Below are 20,809 nucleotides of genomic sequence, written 5' to 3' on the forward strand. Positions count from 1 at the left end.
GTAAGGTGAGGCCTAGAATTGGTAGTGGATATTTTTTATTTAAAGTTGTAGGAATGCTAGATGATCTCCGCCATGACCTTTGTGAACGTCCATATTAGAATGTGAAGGCAGGCCTTCTTGATATCCAAAGATACCAAGAACTCCCCTTGTTCCAGTCCTGTGATGACTGCCCTAGCGAATTCCTTGTTGAAGTTGAAGACCCTTAGGGTTCAGGGACTTCATTCAGGAAGGGTCCAACCGCCTCATTCAGTCTCGGAACTACCAAATAGGCTGGAATAGAATCCCTTGTCCCTTGTTTGCAGGATTCTGTGTACGGCCACATGTAGGAATACCTGTCTTTTGAGGAAAACTGGTAAACCTAAAGTGAAAGCCTATGAGGCAGGTACTCTAATTTGTATCCTTGGGTGTTAACTCAGGCATCTTGGTAGGCGCTTTTCACATGTTATTGAAATGTCTTTGGCATGCTCCTACACTGAGATCCTTGAGGTGCAGAGGGAGAGCGTCATGCTGTAGGCCTTGCCTGTAACAGCTGATTTCCATCCCCTGCCTTCTGGGGCTACGGGCCACATTTAAGGCTCCTTAATGGGACCACCCTGGAACTCGACCTAAGATTCTTGAGCTTACTGGCATTGTGCTCTTGTGAGATGAGCCTTAGAGCATATATGGCTGTGTCTCTAATCTTGCAAGATGAAACGAATGAAAGGATGCTGCAAATAAGGCCGTCTAGCTTGTGAGCTGAAGGAGAAATAAGGGGATTTGTCAGCAGTAACTTGTGAACCACTTATTTACATCCACTCCAAACAAAAGCTTGTATATATGGAAGGCTTTTCACCTCTCACTTGGACTCAGTATCCGCTGTCCACTGACGAAGCCACAATGATCTGTGGGGACAGCCATTGATGTCATTCGAGAGTTAATCAGACCTATCTACTGATTGCTTTTGTGTTGTGCTAGAGCAGTGATTTTCAACCTTTTTTTACTCGCGGCACACTGAACAATATTTTAAAATTGCCAAGGCACACCATCAGTTCCCCACAAAAAAACAAAAAAAAAAAAAACACATTGGCCCTCACAGTAAAAAAAAAATCCACACATACACTGGCCTACACAGAAAAAACAATCACATTGCTCCCCACATAAATCATGTTGCTCCCTACATAAATCCTATTGCTCCCCACATAAATCAATCACATTGCTCCCTGACATAAATCCAATTGTTCCCAACAGGAGAAACAAATTAACAAATATTTGCCCCTACCGGTCAGCTGTCCTCCTCCCTGTCCCTCAGTGGCGGGGGTTGTTCAAAGTGGAGTGTTGCGAATAGTGAGCAGCGGGCGGTCGGGCAGGTGTGGATGTGGGTGGGCAAGGAAATCTGTGGGTGCAGGCAGGAACTAGAAGATGTGTATGAAGGCGGGTGGGCTCTCTGGGTGGTGAGACGCGGCGGCCGTGACCTATGATATCACACCAACGCGTCTTTAAGTTATAGGTCACGGCCGGAGCACGACTGATCCTCTAAGAAGAGCCTGGGCCAACAGTTCACTCTGAAGGTGCAGGAAACTGCTTTGGCTCCACGACACACCTTGCAACTGGTCGCGGCACACTAGTGTGCCACGGCACACTGGTTGAAAAAGCCTGTGCTAGAGTGACCCATTGTTCTGGATCTAGTTCAGGCTCTAAGGGTTTTGTAACCCAGTATCCAAGCTTTACAGGTCGCAGGGCCACCACTGCAGCTGTATATTATAGATTTTAGGGTGTTTTCTATACTACGGTCTGAAGGCTTCTTTGGTGAGGTAGCCCCTAGGACCGGAAGCCAATATTTGTTTGATAGGCGTGAAACCAATGGATTCACTGTTAGTGGATCTTCCCAAAGCTTCCTAAATCTAGAGGACATGGGAATGATGCCAAAAATGTCATAGGAAATTCATTGTATTGCTGCATTAATCTGTTTGAGCGCCATGAGCCGCTGGAGCACTGGGTGAGGGGAAGCTTTTTCACCTCCCTTTACAGAGACTAATCTTATTTCATTAATGTTGGTTTCTCTTCAACACTGAGGATCCGACACTTTAGTCTTAATCGTGGGTTGTTTTCGCCCCTTTCCCCCTGATTCCGAACAGGGACTTCAGCCTTTCCCTATAGGCGAAAAAAAGAATGGTCGAAAACTGACCTGTTTTCACCTGCTTGTGTTGAAAACACATGGACGAGTGGCGAATCCGCTCATCCTTTCCGACAAGTCGGAATTACCGTTTCGACAGGGCGGAAACCTGGACTTCAATAAATAGTGAAGTGTCGGAAGTACAGATGGAAATATATATATCTTATATAATTATATATATATATATATATATATATACAGTAGAGAACTCCAAATAATTTGGAAGGTGCACTCGGGTGCACCTTCCAAATTATTTGGAGTTCTCTACTGTATATGTGTGGACCGATTCAGTCCATTAGGAGCACCCACAATTTGATGAACTTTTATCAGAGTGCAGGATTATCGCTATATATATATATATATATATATATACATACATACATACATATACCCTTTTAAAACTGGGTATATAATTTTGGGGACACTGGAAAGGTTACAACCAACTTCTCTGGTTTGTGAAACCCCAGACTGCACTTGAGTGTCCTTATCAGGAATCTCCAGAATCTATTTTATTGTCAAATTGAGCGTTTCCACTTCCTGAGAAGGGTTGTTAGACTCTTAGATATCAAATTAATTTTACAGCTAGTATGTGTAATACTTGTGGAATATGCGCTTTTGAGGCATAAATGATAACAGGATTTTTTTGAACCCACGGTCCACAGACCTATACAGACTTTTTAAAAGTCTGTCCTGTCTGGCAACAGCCAGTTCTGAGGTAATATTTGTCAGTGTGAAAGCCAAACTGATGACTCTGTTACTAAATTGTGATACAGACTTATACACTGCTCACAAAATAGTGATCCTGCTAATGAACATTTTCCCGTCAACACACACACACACACACACACCACACACTGGAATAAAACAAGTCTCAAACACTAGTTTACCCAGAGAGAGTGAAAAAGTGCCAGCCAATCAGCTCCTACCTGCCATTTTTCAAACACAGCCTGTGACATGGCAGGTAGGACCTGATTGGCTGGTACTTTTTCACTCTCCATTTTATCACTTTCAAAGCGATGATGCATCTAGCCCAATGTCTGTTTTGTTAATTAAGACCTTATCTAGGCAGAATTATACCGGAGTCCACTAGCAATGATCCGGTTTTAACGTTAAATGCTTCCCCACATTTCCCCCCCCCCCTTCCCCCGTTATGACAGTCTTGGATTTGTGAGGTCCGCTCAGGCTGTGGTGTTAATGCAGCCACACTGCCTATCTGTACCAGCGGTGATATAGCGCCCACTGTGTGCTGTCCTGTGCTCACTTATTAGTTATACTGGTAGCTACTGATATATATTGCTGAAAGCAGTGCTCCCTCACTCTAACAGCCTGAAATAGCCAGTTTTGCACTTTGTGGTCACAGTAGCTCTCTTTATGCAGAGCAGTGTGACCAGTGTGCGTCTGTGCCGCCATTTGAACCGGGGACCCCGCAACTCTGTGCCCCGGTTATTACTCACCAATCTTCTTATCTTCAGCTCTGTTAGGTGTGGCGGCAGGCTGTGGGACCCAGCGCTAGTCCACCATCTGACTGCGGTGTGAGTACCCTCAGGACAATGTCCAGTCAGCTGGGTACCCGGGGGGACCCTCTCTATTAGGTCTGGACAGGTCCCACCCTAAGTCCCACGAAGCAGACAGGTAGTTGCCAGCTACCCTGTCTGAAAATAATAAAGTTTAAAATAAATATGAAGAAAAACTCTGGAGCCCTCCAGAGATGTGACCGGCTCTGAGGTCACATTTTTCTAAACTGAGCTGTGGGAGGGGGCATAGATGGGAGGAGTCAGCACAGTCAGTTGAAGATTGCTTAAAGTGCACCAGCTCCAGCGGACCAATCTATCCCCCCCATTGTAATAAGCATTCCCCAGTATCCCCTATTTATTCAAGCAAATCTTCTTTATTCCCTATTATAGCCTTCAATAGGTAACAAATGAACTTGTCTGGATCCGACCGACCAGTACAGCCCCTAGACTGCACTAAACCTCATCAAGAGCTGACCCTGCAATTTGATCAAAGGACCCTCCATAAATCCATTGCATGATTCCCCGTTAATTGCTGTAGTGCAACCAGTGTTGGCTTACTGGAAATTCGGAGGAACCCCCATACTCTATGTTCCTTTGCTTCTTCGGACTGTTCTTAAAAACAAAACACTCTCATTCAGAAGCAGTAACAGTGGTATATGTTTTATTGGAGTGAATATTATATAAAAGGGATAGAGATTTCTTAGAAGTAGGCGGGGGTTCACCCAATGTGCGTGTTTCTTGATGAACTGCGGCATATATCCTATTCATCCTATAAATGAATAGTGTGAATTGGGGAAAATAAGAAGGTTACATGTACAGTATATAAACATACATGCATATCCTGTCTGCTTTCTTTTACATACACTTTAATGAATTCATTTGTATACTGGATCAACTTGTATTTTCAGTACTTTAATAAAAAATTACTTTTGCTAATTGTCCATGACAAGTTCCATATTAAAAAAAAACTGTGTCAGAAAGACTTTCACAGTAGTGTCCCAAATTCTGGATGCAGTTCTTATACTGTAAACTGTTTATATACTATATTACTGTATGTATGGAACAGTTTTAAACTGCACTTATGAGCAGAAAACACACATCTAGATGCAGTAAGTATTCATCTTTTTAGTCATGAAAAACTCTGCAGCTGATCTTTCTGAATGAATTTGGCAGGTAGAGTAGCTCTAAGATATTATAGCTGCAACTCTCCGGGTTAAGTGCCCCAGTGCCAGGAATTTCAGCACTTTGTCTGGGGAAAGCTGGAGTGTGACATCACTGATTAATACTGATGAAGGAGATAGGGTTGACCAGCTTCAGCTAGAAAACTCAACAGATTAAAGTGATTCTCAATGCTTAGAGCACAACAAAGAGTGGACCCATACTGTATAATGTCTGCACATATTGTACTATACTATACTATACTATAGCTTTCTTTCAGGGATACACTGTACTAGGAAAGGTACAAGCTGACATTTCATCAAAGCAATTTGTTCTTCTTTTTCAATTTGTTCTTCATTTATTAATTATGTGAAAATACTGTATCCAAACACAATTTATTCACTGATCTTTGATATGTTTAGTCACTCAACAAACTTCAGGAGGAAGTCATGCATTAAATAGAATGAAAGTGCTGTACAAGCAGCCATGCAGCAAAGAAAGCTGAGACATGAGTAACGCTAATTTGACAAATAGGCATGCTTGTAGTAATCAATATAAATATACACATAGCTAAAGGGAAATTTACAAGTAAGTTTCAGTAACCTGGTTAATTGGCTTTACCAAATCATTTGTAAATCTAGTAAATGCATCGTACCTGGCTTGTGGCGGCAGTGTCAGTGATCAGAGTACAGTACATCTCCAGGACAGCAGGGTATATTAGTGCAGGCAATTAGCTGCAGTCTGAAGTGCAATGAATTAAGGATTCTAGCCCATAGAGACTACAGGGGAGAGGTATAAGGTCTTGGAGAGAGACAAAGTGGAGAAGTTGACCATAGCAACCAAACAACTTTGACCTGTCATTTATCTAGCACAGTCTCAAAGGTTTGATACATCTCCCCCTAAGAGGGCTATTTATCAAAGTTTGGAGAGAGTTGAAGTACCAACCAATCAGCTCCTAATAGACATTTTTCAAACACTGGGGCAGATGTATTAACCTGGGGAAGGGATAAAGAAGTGATAAAGCAGTGATAAGCGCAAGATGATAACGCACCAGCCAATCATTACGGATTTGAAAAATGACAGTTAGGAGCTGACTGGCTGGTTCATTATCACCTTGCACTTATCACTGCCTTATCACTTCTTTATTACTTCTCCAGGCTTCATACATCTGCCCCATAACACCTGCAAAATGAGTTAGAAGCTGATTAGTTAGTACTTTATCTCTTGCCAAGCTTAGATTAATATCCCCCTGTGACTTTTAAAGAAACAAATGTACTCTACCTCATATTTAAACAAGATCATTCCATTTGTATAATAGCAGATGCCCAAAAACAGTCCCAAAACACACACGTCTAGTGAGTGAGCAGGGTACACAGAGTAATAAGAAATGTCTCTAGCAGCTCATGCCATATGTCTTGGTTAATTACACCTCTCTCTTCTCACATATTGGTTGACGGTTTTATCTCAATAGCTTTTGCACTGTGAAGATTATGTCCACAATCAGAGCAAAAGAATAAATACACAATACAGCACTTTTCAAAGACACTGCATCTTCAGTGCTATCAGCTGTTGGATTTAATGGGGATTTACATTCAAAACTTAGTAAATTTATCTCAAAGTGTTGATCAGAGTTGACTGGAAGGACCAGACAGTACAGAATATACTTGCTACCTACCTTTATCTAAAACTTGAGAAAGACATCATATATATGAGGTGTTCTATTAGAAGAATTGCTAGTTAGGACGATGCATCTACTACAGATGTTCTCAACCTGGGGTGCTGGTCTGGAAACCCCAGGGGTGCTCAATATGATGTTCAAGGGTACTTAAAAAATGTCCTTTCATAGTGATGCTGAGCAGGACATCCAGTGGATTAGACACATAAGAGAAGCAGTGTTCTAAGTATCTCTAGTCCCATGTATCACAGTAGGACCCGAATAACAAATGATTACGCATATCACTGTAAAAGAAAGCATATATGGACTGTAGTTTTATTGTTTGTTTTAATTTTTCATATATTGTCATAAGAAATATAGATAGTATGTACAACCATTCTGTACTGCTTTTTAAGATCTTGTTTATACAACATGTATTGCTTTTCTATATAGTGGCACCTAAAGATTTGATACAATGGCAATTATTGTTATTACAAATGTTTTGCTTTGAAAATGTTGTGGCACAAATATTGGAAATGGGCTGCCAGCGACCATCAGGTGGAACATTACTGAGAACCACTGATGTACTCTATTGAGCAGAAAGAAACACATGTATATTTTAGGATAACGTCCCCTTAGGGTGTCAATATACTAAAATATTTTTGTACTAAAACAGTTTCAAAGTTAATGAGCTTCAGAAATGCAAATGATTTGAAATATGCATATGATTTCCTACACACAAAACTGGAGACTTGCCAGACAGTGATTAGCATTCTAAAGACCTATTCTTTTCTTTTACTCACGCTCTTGATTGATATGGTCCTTATGATGTAGTTATATATAGGATAATGCCCGCTATGGTACATTACAGGTATATTTGAAGTGATCTGAGAGTTACATGACTATGACAGGCTATGGATCTCACAGGAGACAGAATATCCATAATAATTTACAGTAGTCTATACATTATTTCCTATAGTACACACATTTTTCATTTAAAATTAATAGTTATTTAATATACAGATACTCACTGGCCCAAAATCATTGTACCACACTGATACACAGACTTATACTGACATAAACCAACAATCAGAGTACAGACATACAATGACACACACACTAACAGTGATAGACTGACTAACATTGATACACTGACCAATAATGAGGTCACAATGAAAGTGACTGACTTATGTGGGTACACACTAGATAATATCGCAAACGGTGTCCCCTATTCCCGATGGATCGGAATGACACATCGTTCAAATCGTCTAGTGTGTACACATTATGTCGCTGACAAGGAAGGTCCTTCAGATCTGATCGCTGGGCTGCGTATTTTGCTTTCCTGCATTTAGATAGTTGCCACCTACAGTGGGAGTATATTTTCGCTGTGCAAGTGTGCGATGCTATGTGCACACCGAGCTGCTAAAATTCTGTGTGTGCAGGACTTATTCTTCCGGTGCGATAGAATCAGGCTGATCGGGGCCGGAACTGACGTGAGACCACCTCCCTTAAAAACACTTGGGAACGCCTGCGTTTTCCCGAACACTCCCAGTAAAAGGTCAGGTACCACCCACAAACAGCTTCCTCCTGTCAATCATCTTGTGAACGCCCATTGCGATTAGAATTTTTGCACCATCCTGTCGCTGGCCGGCGATGCCCTTTGTTGTTGTCCTATGCGCGTGTGCATTGCGGTGCATATGCATGCGCTGTTATTACCTGATCACCCACTGTGCAAAAACGAACAGCAGCAATCAGATCTGAATGACCCCAAATGTGTGCTCCTGTTCTTTGTCAGCGACATCTTATGTTGGACCTGCATGCAAGTTCGACGGGTGACATTGCAGAATGCAGCATGAATCATGCGTCCCGTCCCCCCTGCTGTCGCTGCTGTCATCGGCAAGTGTGTATGCACTTGCGGATGCCGGCCCCGCTGCCAGGTCCCGTTGCTGCCAATATTGTGCTGGGTACACATCTTCTAGACATCGTAAGACTTACACAAGAAGTCGATACAGTAACACTGATACAAAGATCAACAATGAGAGTACAGACTGTTTGATACAAAGATTATATTGAAACACAGATCAACCTTTGAGAACAGACTCACAATGACAGTGACTGACACATTCACTGACAGTGACTGACACAGGCTCATATTGAATTTGATATATATACATACACAATAAGCCCATCAGAAACTTTCTTGGGGTTATCTACTTCAAAGGAGAAACCCCCCTGCCCCCTGTGCTTGTATAATGGCCTCAGCATTACCCAAACTTGGGGATATGACTTTTCTCACTACAGAGTATCTTGGGTTTAAAGGCAGGTTCAGCCATAAACGTAGCATAGAGTCCTTTCTAAGTACTTTACTTGATTCCACATATCGGTAAAATGTACATGAATAATTTTATTACTGGCATGTTACATCAGAAAATGAATATTAAATAAATATTATTTACAGAATATTATAGAAAGATGAAGTACTATGTCTCAGTATGTTATGAATGATCTCCCTCTAGTGGTTTGTCATTGAAACAATTTGTTCTTCTTTAGAAGGTCAAATTGTTGTACTTCTGTACTGTACTTCTATAATAGTAATGTGAGAAGTGCATTGTAAATGTGCACAAGAGCTTAAGTTTCAATACAGTGCCACTGAGTTTAGCAGAAAGTTTTCCCTATATGTAGAGCAATTAAAGAAGGTATTATTCAGACTGAATACGAAGTAAAACATCCGTATCTATCGTTAAAGCATCCAAGAACGTATACTTTACCATTAAAAATTGTTTTATTACCAAATATTCTTTTTTATGTTTTTGTCATATGAATCTGAATGGGAAGTCATGCTTCCAGTCCCAGTGTGCATGCAGGAGCAGATAAGCTGGGCTGTACATGAGCTACTTGACACCTAAAGGCCTGGCCATTGGTAATACTATTATTACCGCTGCCAGCCAGTGTCACCAGAAAGATGGGCATCGCTCATCTGCCTGTGAGTTTTCTTGTAGAAATTACCAGAAAGATTTTTTATTGCTGCTCTGGACTGCAATAGAAAATCTTAATTTCATAGGAGTCTTAAATAAATCCTTAAATCTTAGTTGGATTTCTGAAATCATAAGTCTTTTTATAATCTATATGTCATTTATAACCAAAGCTTAAAGCACTGCATTTTAATAAGTATTCCAAACCAGTACTTGTTACTTTGCTTTTTGTTGTATGTCTTACATTAACCACTTACTTTATAAGTTCTTTGGTCAAGGGATCTCAGCTTTCTAATGTCTATAAAGGAGCAAATTCTGGCTTGTCAGTGAGTGTCTTTATAATGACACAAATGTAAAGCTACAAAAAAGGTTATAAATAACCATTTCCATGTGTGTGTATTATGGCTCTGCATCATTTCTGTTTGGAACACAATCGATGAGTGTGCAAAAAGTTTCCAGATGCACAAAAAGTATTATATTTGCAAACAAAGTTAACATTACATTTTTTTTAGAGTATTCGCCAGAGGAGTCTTTGCAAAGTTGCATGCACTCAAGCCACTTGGTGAAGTAGCTGGACCAATTTGAAGCAGGTACGTCTTCTACATGTTGGATGAAGGTCTCCACTGCAGCTTCTGGTGACTTAAAATGAATCCCATACAATGTTGTGCTTGATTTGAACACAAAGACGCCCAGGGGGCCATGTCTGGACTGTATGGTGGATGACCAAGCTCCTGGATGTGTTCATGGGCCAGGAAATCCCCCACTTTCCTGGACTTGTGGGCAGGTGCATTGTTGTGATCTAGAAGGGCACAACAAGCGCAAGTTCATGGACGATGCCTTGAAATGGCTTCCAGCCTTGCGGCAAGCATTTGTTAACATACCAGTCCCCAGTAATGGTGTGCTGCTGCACAAGTGGTATGGTAGCAACATGAACAGTCTCGGCTACAAAAACAGCCACCATCTGCTTGGCCACGCTGAGCTCAATATCGGAACTTCTGTGGTGGCGAACCTCCACCTGGTGTCCACTGGGTTGACTATTGTTTGGTCTCAGGGTCGAAACTGTAGATCCAGGATTAATCGCCAGTGATGCTCTCAGATGCTCTTATAATGAGCTTTAGCGGCTTCCAACAAACCTGGCCAGTATGTTGTGATAGCAAGTCAACCGAGCCTCCTTCTGCTCTCAAGTCAGCTGATGGGGATCCCAGCAAGCAGAAACCTTTCTCAGGCCAAGCTTTTGATGGAGTATCAAGTGGATGGATCCCGATGAAATGCCTATAATCTTCTCTAACTGGGCCATAGTCATCATGGCATCCACTGCAACTATGGCCTGCATGTCAGCAACGTTGTCCTCTGTGATGGCAGACACAGGTCATCCACAGCATTCCTTGTCCTCCAAGGACTGTCTCCTGTGCTGAAATTCCGCAAACCACTCGAATACAATGGTTTGGGAAGGTGCTTCCTCCCCAAAAGCAGCTCGCAGCCTGTCAAACTCTTGTAGTCGTAGAAGATCATGGCGCTTCATTGGCCTCTGTTAAGCTCCGTAACGTGTTTATGTAGGGAGTTAACATGCCGACTCTTCGGTGTGCAGTGCTGTTTATATACGGTTATCTGCCTTGACATTTCACAAGAACTTTTGTCAGAAATGACATTTCACAGACAGTCAGAATGTATCTACTCTACCTACAGCATGCACTGCACATCCAAAAACCTACACACCTCTCATATTTTAATACCTTGCTACAAATAACATTTGTATATAATACATAACTCTTAGACACAACCCCAGCTACTGCAGCCTCCTCTGGCCACTCCTACTATGAAGGCTCAAGGGGACACCAGGTTTACTCTTCTGGCCTGAGGTAAGACCTGCCGCCAGACACCGGACACTGTCCTCACAGACGTGGTCTGTCTTCACACACATCAGCGTTCCCAGCATCTCCTCTATGCAGATGGGCTCAACCTCTCCTCCAGGATCCAGTTGCCATAACAGTTATCTTATACCTTTGCCTCATGCTCCGAGTATCTCTCCTGCCCCCTGCATGTGACACTCTAGAAATTGGCACCTTCTCTGTTTATGCCATTACATTTATATAGATTTCTATGTACAGTGGCACCAGTATATTTTTTACCTCACACATTAACAGATTTAAGAAACAGCAGTGCATCATACTATATCTACATTGGAGCTACACATTATACAGCAAGGGCATACCTACCATAGGTGCAGGGAGTTCAGCTGCTATGGGGCCCAGAGCTGAGAAGGGCCCACCTTCCCTGTCAAATTTACATGTGTTGTATACATTTTTCATCATTGGTAGATACATAGGGGTCCTTAGAAACTTTTGTCTTGAATATATCTAGTTATGACCTGTTTGTTGAAATGTAGTATAAAATAAAATGGAGGGCAGTATAATGTTATATAATATCTACTAGGGTGCTGTATTGTGGCACAATATGAAGTGGAGCCATTATAGTATGGCTTAATATGAGCTGGGGGCACTGTAATGTGGCATAATATGAACTGGGGACACTGTATGTCATAATGTGAGGGTACTGTGTTGCATAATGTGGACTGTCAGCGCTACAATGTGACGTAAAGTGAACTAGGGCACTACTATGGTTCATAAATAAAACTAGGGCACTACTATGGGGTATAACCAGGGCCGGACTGGGACTAAAAATAGGCCCTGGCATTTTTGAAGCACACAGGCCCACCTCTGTGACTCCTCCCCTTACTATTCCTGACTCCTCCCACTTAGTCGTCTATGTTCTTACAAATATAATTAATATTCTAACAACATACAGGCGTACATCATTCTCTATTAAAATATACTCAACCAGTGGTTGAAGTGGAAATTTGAAAGTGGGGGCAAGGAAATGTGAGGTTTGTAATTAAGCGCGCGCCGAAGGTGCGCGCGCGCTCCGGAAAAGGGGGCGTGGCCACTTAAAGGGGGCGTGGTCACTCAAAAGGGGCGTGGTCTTCAGTGTAGTTTACCACACCATACACCCCTTATACGCATTATGCACCACGATAGTAGGACCCCTTATACTATCTAGTACTGCTGCCCCTTTCACATTATACCACACAGTATGAGCCAAAATTCACATTACAGCACCCGGTATGAGCTGAAATTTACATTATATGCCCCCGATAGTGCAGTGCCAGGTATACAAATGCCCCCACAGTGCCAGGTATACAAATGCCCCCACAGTGCCAGGTATACAGATGCCCCCACAGTGCCAGGTATACAGATTCCCCCACAGTGCCAGGTAAACAATTGCCCCCACAGTGCCAGGTAAACAAATGCCCCCACAGTGCCAGGTAAACAAATGCCCCCCACAGTGCCAGATCCACAAATGCCCCCCACAGTGCCAGATCCACAAATGCCCACACAGTGCCAGGTATACAAATGCCCACACAGTGCCAGGTATACAAATGCCCCCACAGTGCCAGGTATACAAATGCCCCCACAGTGCCAGGTATACAGATTCCCCCACAGTGCCAGGTAAACAAATGCCCCCACAGTGCCAGGTATACAGATGCCCCCACAGTGCCAGATCCACAAATGCCCCCACAGTGCCAGATATACAAATGCCCCCACAGTGCAAGGTATACAAATGCCCCCACAGTGCCAGGTATACAAATGCCCCCACAGTGCCAGGTATACAGATGCCCCCACACTGCCAGGTATACAATTGCCACCACAGTGCCAGGTATACAAATGCCCCACAGTGCCAACCAATTGCCCCCACAGTGCCAGGTATACTAATGCCCCACAGTGCCAGCAAATTGCCCCCACAGTGCCAGGTATACAATTGCCCCCACAGTGCCAGGTATACAATTGCCCCCACAGTGCCAGGTATACAATTGCCCCCACAGCAGCCAGTGCTGCAGCTACTTACCGCTGCTGCACTGCTACTGCTGCTGCTGCTGCTGCTCCTCCTCCTCCTCCGGGCTGTGAGGGACGGGGGTGAGAGCGCCGGGCGCCCGCCAGCGCGGCTGTTTCTGGTGCGGCAGCGTATAGCATTCAAAGCAGCCGCCGGTTCGTGAGCCAATCAGAGCTCGCGGACCGGCGGCTTCTGATTGGCTGCCGGTCCGCGAGCTCTGATTGGCTCACGAACCGGCGGCTGCTTTGAAGTCTGCTATACGCGCCGCGCCAGACACAGCCGTGCTGGCGGGCGCCCGGCGCTCTCACCCCCGTCCCTCACAGCTCTCCTATCCTGTCAGCTGAGACGCGCTGCCGCCGGTCTGAGCGGCAGCGCGTCTCAGTGACCGCTGGACCGGCCCACGTGGCCATCGGCCCTTCTGGCATCTGCCAGAAGTGCCAGATGGCCAGTCCGGCCCTGGGTATAACATTAACAAAAGCACTATTATGGGGCATGACATTAACTAAGGCACTACTATGGTTCAGAAAATTAACTAGGGCATTATTATGAGGCAACAATTGACAACTACTACAGAGAGGTGTCTCTCGAGCAGCACTGGGACAGAGGCCCCTTCAAAATGTTGCCATGGGGTCCATACGGTTCTGGCTTCTTCCCTGGTATATAGTATGCTTATATTATACAACTCTCCTTTCAACCTTTTAGCATAACCTTCATCTTCGTATGTGTTAGTGAATGGGGGTTACATATGTATCCATTTTTCCCCAAAATGGGCAGCATTATAAAACTAGCTACCTTTCTAGGTTATGATGTTTTGGCTCTCTCATCACAAAATGTAACACTCAGCTGTTTCCCTATGTGGGTGTGATCCCTTATGAGGATGAGCTATTATTTGTGCGCTAAAAAAAGTCATTCTTAAAAGATCCAAACTATGGTCAGGCAGAAAAGTTAGCTGGTTGGGCAAAATTGGGCCTGATTTAGAGTTGCATGCAATATGGCATGGCTACATGGAGAACCCTACTTTATCTATGAGACTGCACTGCCCCTATACATCGATCCACTTGTAAAAGTAATAATTATCAATATCAGCTAGCATTTTCTCTAGCCATATACTTGGTACAAGAGGTTTGCTGAAATCAGATGGATCTCTGTGGATGCATAACATTGCATAACCTGCAAACCAGTACACATTTCAATAGCCCACCATTGGAACACTTGTGCGAACACCCCATTTGTCCAATTACACCCTTTCAGATCCGGTTGTCAGTCGCACGCACTGCCAATGTTGGATGCAGTTGAGAAATTTTTTTTCTGCAAATTCGTCTAAGTTGCACTGTGCGGGCATTCTGAGTCTGTGCGCACAGAGTCACAGTTGCTATTTAGACACGGGGATTTAGAAATGTCTTCCAAATGTAATGGGCATTCCTAGGCAGTGACAGGGTGGTGGTTAAGAAGACTCGTGGAGATGGTCCATCCTATGGAAGTGTTGCAGGCATGTCACTGAAACAGTTGTGAACTCAGATGCATAATCGCTCACATTGGAAGCCCTACTCTGACAGAGAATCTGCACCTAGCATGGGGCAGGTTCAGGTTTCTAAAGACACACCAAGTGGTATTGCAGCATCTAGAGGCTGAAAAGTGGGCATCCTTGCACATTCAGAGGCTCTGCCCCTATACATCAGAGAAGGGTTTGTAACATCATTTGCATAAGGTCACATTGCACAAGTGGCAAAAGACACAGACGCCAATGCATGCTAATCAGAATCATCCCCACTGTGTGCAGATGCCCATTTGGGATAAATTCTCACTCCTAAAGCTGCTATTCACTAATCTGTTTATTTGCAGGATGGCTATATACTGTTTGCACTGTAATATCAGTGGGACAATGTAATTAAAATCTTGAAAACACAATGTTACGTGTTTCACATTAAACAGAAATCAGTGTAACTGATATAATTATTTTTCAGCTAATATATATGTGATTCTGGGAATGGTAATATTGGTAATACATTCTATATTATAAACAGACTGTCAGTCTAGCAGCTGTGCACCAGAGATGGGGGAGCCCGCCACCTCCCCCCCAAGCTCTTAGTGGCTGCTAGACTGGCATAAAGAGCAAACCCACCCCATCTTCCTCTGCCACAGCTAGTGACTGTCAACAGTGAGAGCTCCCATGTGGCTGTCACTGCAGATCCCCATAGTCAGGATGCCCCCACATAACTGCTGATCTGCCATGAAGTTTGATATTGGCAGGAAAGCACTGTGTTGTATGTCTTGCTGGCAGGCATCAGTGCAGCCCATTGGTTTCACTTTTCAAGGCATTAGGTTGGAAACAGTGAGTGCATGATTCTAACAGATAGTGGCTGGAAGAGGGATAAGTTGTAGAGACACCGGAGTGTATGATGCTGGAGAAACAAAAGAGCGTTCATGAGTATGGAGAGCCCCAGGGAAACATGAGACTGGAGAAGAAGGGGAACATGAGACTGAAGAGACACAAGGATGCATAAAGCTGGAGAGACCCCCCAGGAGCTTGAGACTGGAGAGACATGGGGGGGGTAATACTTTGGAGAAACACAGGGGGTATGCAGCTGAAAAGACCCATGGGAGCATGAGGCTGGATAGATACCTGGAGGCAATGAGGTTGGACAAACTAAGGAGGATGCATGGGAATGGAGAAACCCAGGGGAGCATGAGACTGGAGAAATAGGGGGCATGAGGCTGGAGATGCCCATGGGGGAATGAAGCTTTAGAGACCATGGGGAGCACGAGGCTGTATTGACACAAGGGGGCATGAGTCTGGAGAAACACATGGATGCATGAGGCTGGAGAGACTCAGAGGAGCTTGAGGTTGGAGAAATAAGAGAGGTGTGAGGACGGAAAATATATTAAGGGATCAGGCTGGTGAGACACTGAAAGGTATGGGGGTGGAGAGACTTGGGGGAAATGGGGCTATAGAGAACATTGAGGGATGGGGTAGAAGAGACACAAGAGAGATGCAGCTATATGGTGGCCACAATAGGTAGTGACACAGCAAATGACTGGTCCTAAATTTTAGTATATAAATATCTGTCCACACCTGCGCTGAAACATTTATTATACAATGAGTAAATCAATGGTAACTTTTAAAGAGAAGAATATACAAGCAATGCAAGATATATTCACTTGTTTTAATTGTAATACTTCTTTACCTGATAATACCTGAGAGTAGACCTGAGGGTGGAAACCAAGTTTATCGCACATTAAATGTGTTCATACAGATCACTGTAATTTCCATGTATGAAAAACCTAGAAAAGAAGTGAGAACAATTAACAAATGCAAGTTAAAATCAGATAAATCGAGCACTCAGCATTTCTGATACCGATACTCTGAGGCGTTTGTCCATAGACATCATGGTCCTCATTTAGCATTAGGTGCAAAGCTATAAAAGAGCAAAATTGCAGCTGGACAACACCTGTTGTAACACATAGAATGCAAATGCTATTTTTGCATGCTGGGAAAAAATAAGATTTTACTTACCGGTAAATCTATTTCTCGTAGTCCGTAGTGGATGCTGGGGCCTCCGTAAGGACCATGGGGGATAGACGGGCTCCGCAGGAGACAGGGCACTTTAAGAAAGAATTTGGATACTGGTGTGCTCTGGCTCCTCCCTCTATGTCCCTCCTCCAGACCTCAGTTAGAGAAACTGTGCCCGGAAGAGCTGACAGTACAAGGAAAGGATTTTGGAATCCAGGGCAAGACTCATACCAGTCACACCAATCACACCGTATAACTTGTGATAAACATACCCAGTTAACAGTATGAACAACAACGGAGCATCAGATCAACCCTGATGCAACCACAACATAACCCTTATTTAAGCAATAACTATATACAAGTATTGCAGAAGAAGTCCGCACTTGGGACGGGCGCCCAGCATCCACTACGGACTACGAGAAATAGATTTACTGGTAAGTAAAATCTTATTTTCTCTAACATCCTAGTGGATGCTGGGTACTCCGTAAGGACCATGGGGATTATACCAAAGCTCCCAAACGGGCGGGAGAGTGCGGATGACTCTGCAGCACCGAATGAGCAAACACAAGGTCCTCCTCAGCCAGGGTATCAAACTTGTAAAACTTTGCAAAAGTGTTTGAACCTGACCAAGAAGCTGCTCGGCAAAGCTGTAATGCCGAGACCCCTCGGGAAGCCGCCCAAGAAGAGCCCACCTTCCTTGTGGAGTGGGCTTTTACTGATTTTGGAAGCGGCAATCCAGCCGCAGAATGAGCCTGCTGAATCGTGTTACAGATCCAGCGAGCAATAGTTTGCTTTGAAGCAGGAGCACCCCGCTTGTTGGATGCATACAGGATAAACAGCGACTCAGTTTTCCTGACTCTAGCCGTTCTGGCTACATAAACCTTCATAGCCCTGACCACATCCAGCAACTCGGAATCCTCCAAGTCATGAGTAGCCACAGGCACCACAATAGGTTGGTTCATATGAAAAGATGACACCACTTTTGGCAGAAATTGTGGACGGGTCCGCAATTCTGCCCTGTCCATATGGAAAACCAGATAGGGGCTTTTATGTGACAAAGCCGCTAATTCTGACACACGCCTAGCTGAAGCCAAGGCTAATAGCATGACCACCTTCCACGTGAGAAATTTTAACTCCACGGTTTTGAGTGGCTCAAACCAGTGTGACTTCAGGAAACTCAACACCACGTTAAGATCCCAAGGTGCCACTGGAGGCACAAAAGGGGGCTGAATATGCAGCACTCCCTTTACAACGTCTGAACTTCAGGAAGAGAAGCCAGTTCTTTTTGAAAGAAAATGGATAGGACCGAAATCTGGACCTTAATGGACCTTAATGGAACCCAATTTCAGGCCCAAAGTCACTCCCGACTGTAGGAAGTGAAGGAAACGGCCCAGCTGGAATTCCTCCGTAGGGGCATTCCTGGCCTCACACCAAGCAACATATTTTCGCAATATACGGTGATAATGTTGAGCCATCACATCCTTCCTAGCCTCAGCGTAGGAATGACCTCATCCGGAATGCCTTTTTCTGCTAGGATCCGGCGTTCAACCGCCATGCCGTCAAACGCAGCCGCGGTAAGTCTTGGAACAGACAGGGCCCCTGTTGCACAAGTCCTGTCTTAGAGGCAGAGGCCACGGGTCCTCTGTGAGCATTTCTTGCAGATCTGGATACCAAGTCCTTCTTGGCCAATCCGGAACAAAGAGTATTGGTGGTCATTCCGAGTTGTTCGCTCTGTATTTTTCTTCGCATCGCATCAATTTTACGCTAACTGCGCATGCGCAATGTTTGCACTGCGAATGCGCCAAGTAAATTTGCTATGCAGGTAGGTATTTTACTCACGGCATTACGTGGTTTTTTTTTTCTTCGTTCTGGTGATCGTAGTGTGATTGACAGGAAGTGGGTGTTTCTGGGCGGAAACAGGCCGTTTTATGGGAGTGTGTGAAAAAACGCTACCGTTTCTGGGAAAAACTCGGGAGTGGCTGGAGAAACGGAGGAGTGTCTGGGCGAACGCTGGGTGTGTTTATGACGTCAAACCAGGAACGACAAGCACTGAACTGATCGCAGATGCCGAGTAAGTTTGAAGCTACTCAGAGACTGCTAAGAAGTGTCCATTCGCAATTCTGCTAATCTTTCGTTCGCAATTTTGATAAGCTAAGATTCACTCCCAGTAGGCGGCGGCTTAGCGTGTGCAAAGCTGCTAAAAGCAGCTTGCGAGCGAACAACTCGGAATGACCACCATTGTTCTCACTCCTCTTTTCCTTATGATTCTCAGCACCTTGGGTATGAGAGGAAGAGGAGGAAATACATAGACCGACTGGAACACCCACGGTGTCACCAGTGCGTCCACAGCTATCGCCTGAGGGTCTCTTGACCTGGTGCAATATCTCTGTAGTTTTTTGTTGAGGCGGGATGCCATCATGTCCACCTGTGGCAGTTCCCACCGACTTGTAATCTGCATGAAGACTTCTTGATGAAGTCCCCACTCTCCCGGGTGGAGGTCGTGCCTGCTGAGGAAGTCTGCTTCCCAGTTGTCCACTCCCGGAATGAACACTGCTGACAGTGCGCTTACGTGATTCTCCACCCCGCGAAGAATTCTGGTGGCTTCTACCATCGCCACCCTGCTCCTTGTGCCGCCTTGGCGGTTTACATGAGCCACTGCGGTGATATTGTCTGACTGAATAAGAACCGGTTGGTCGCGAAGCAGGGTCTCTGCTTGACTTAGGGCGTTGTATATGGCCCTTAGCTCCAGGATATTGATGTGAAGGCAAGTCTCCTGCCTTGACCACAGCCCTTGGAAATTTCTTCCCTGTGTGACTGCCCCCCACCCTCGGAGGCTTGCATCCGTGGTCACCAGGACCCAGTCCTGAATGCCGAATCTGTGACCTTCGAGAAGGTGAGCACTCTGCAGCCACCACAGGAGAGACACCCTTGCCCTGGGGGATAGGGTGATTATTAACCGATGCATCTGAAGATGTGATCCGGACCACTTGTCCAGTAAGTCCCATTGGAAGGTCCTCGCATGGAACCTGCCGAAGGGAATGGCCTCATATGATGCCACCCTCCTTCCCAGGACTCCAGTGCAGTGACGCACTGACACCTGTTTTGGTTTCAATAGATTCCTGACCAGTGTCACAAGCTCCTGAGCTCTCTCTATCGGGAGATAAACCCTTTTCTGGGATTATCTCCCGATAGAGAGAGGCAGATGAGCTGTAGGAACCAACTGCGACTTTGGAATATATAGAATCCAGCCGTGTTGCCGTTACACTTCCAGAGAAAGTGATACGCTGTTCAGCAACTGCTCTCTTGATCTCGCTTTTATGAGGAGATCTTCCAAGTACGTGATAATAGTGACACCTTGCTTCCGCAGGAGCACCATCATTTCCGCCATTACCTTGGTGAATATTCTCAAGGCCGTGGAGAGACCAAACGGCAACGTCTGAAATTGGTAATGACAATCCCGTACCGCAATTCTGAGGTACGCCTGATGAGGTGGATAAATGGGGACATGAAGGTATGCATCCTTTATGTCCCGGGTCACCATAAAATCTCCCCCTTTTAGGCTTGCAATGACCGCTGTTAGCGATTCCATCTTGAACTTGAACCTTTTCAGGTATATGTTCAGGGATTTTAAATTCAATATGGGTCTGGCCGAACCGTCTGGTTTCGGAACTACAACATGGTCAAATAATAACCCCCTCCTTGAAGGAGGGGAACCTTGACCACCACCTGTTGAAGATACAATTTGTAAATTGCAGTTAACACTGTTTCCCTCTCGTGGGGGGAAGCCGGCAGGGCCGCGGTGAGGGGGCATCTTCTCAAAGTCCAGCTTGTATCCCTGAGACACAATATCTATTGCCCAGGGATCTAACAGGGAGTGAACCCACTTGTGGCTGAACTTACGAAGGCGTGCCCCCACCGGGCCTAGCTCCGCCTGTGGAGCCCCAGCGACATGCAGTGGAT

The 20,809-nt window shown here is 44.7% G+C and overlaps 1 long non-coding RNA gene across 1 annotated transcript; it reads right to left on the minus strand.

Moving 5' to 3' along the window:
• Positions 1 to 4,310: 4,310 nt before the first annotated feature.
• Positions 4,311 to 16,609, minus strand: LOC134956912 (uncharacterized). The gene is made up of 3 exons (XR_010186287.1): positions 16,524 to 16,609; positions 6,500 to 6,783; positions 4,311 to 4,435 (listed from the first exon to the last, which is right to left on the minus strand). It is a non-coding gene; the product is annotated as an uncharacterized LOC134956912 (long non-coding RNA).
• Positions 16,610 to 20,809: the final 4,200 nt, after the last annotated feature.

This window comes from Pseudophryne corroboree, chromosome 9, assembly GCF_028390025.1.
Source record: "Pseudophryne corroboree isolate aPseCor3 chromosome 9, aPseCor3.hap2, whole genome shotgun sequence".
Classification (NCBI taxonomy): Eukaryota; Metazoa; Chordata; class Amphibia; order Anura; family Myobatrachidae; genus Pseudophryne; species Pseudophryne corroboree.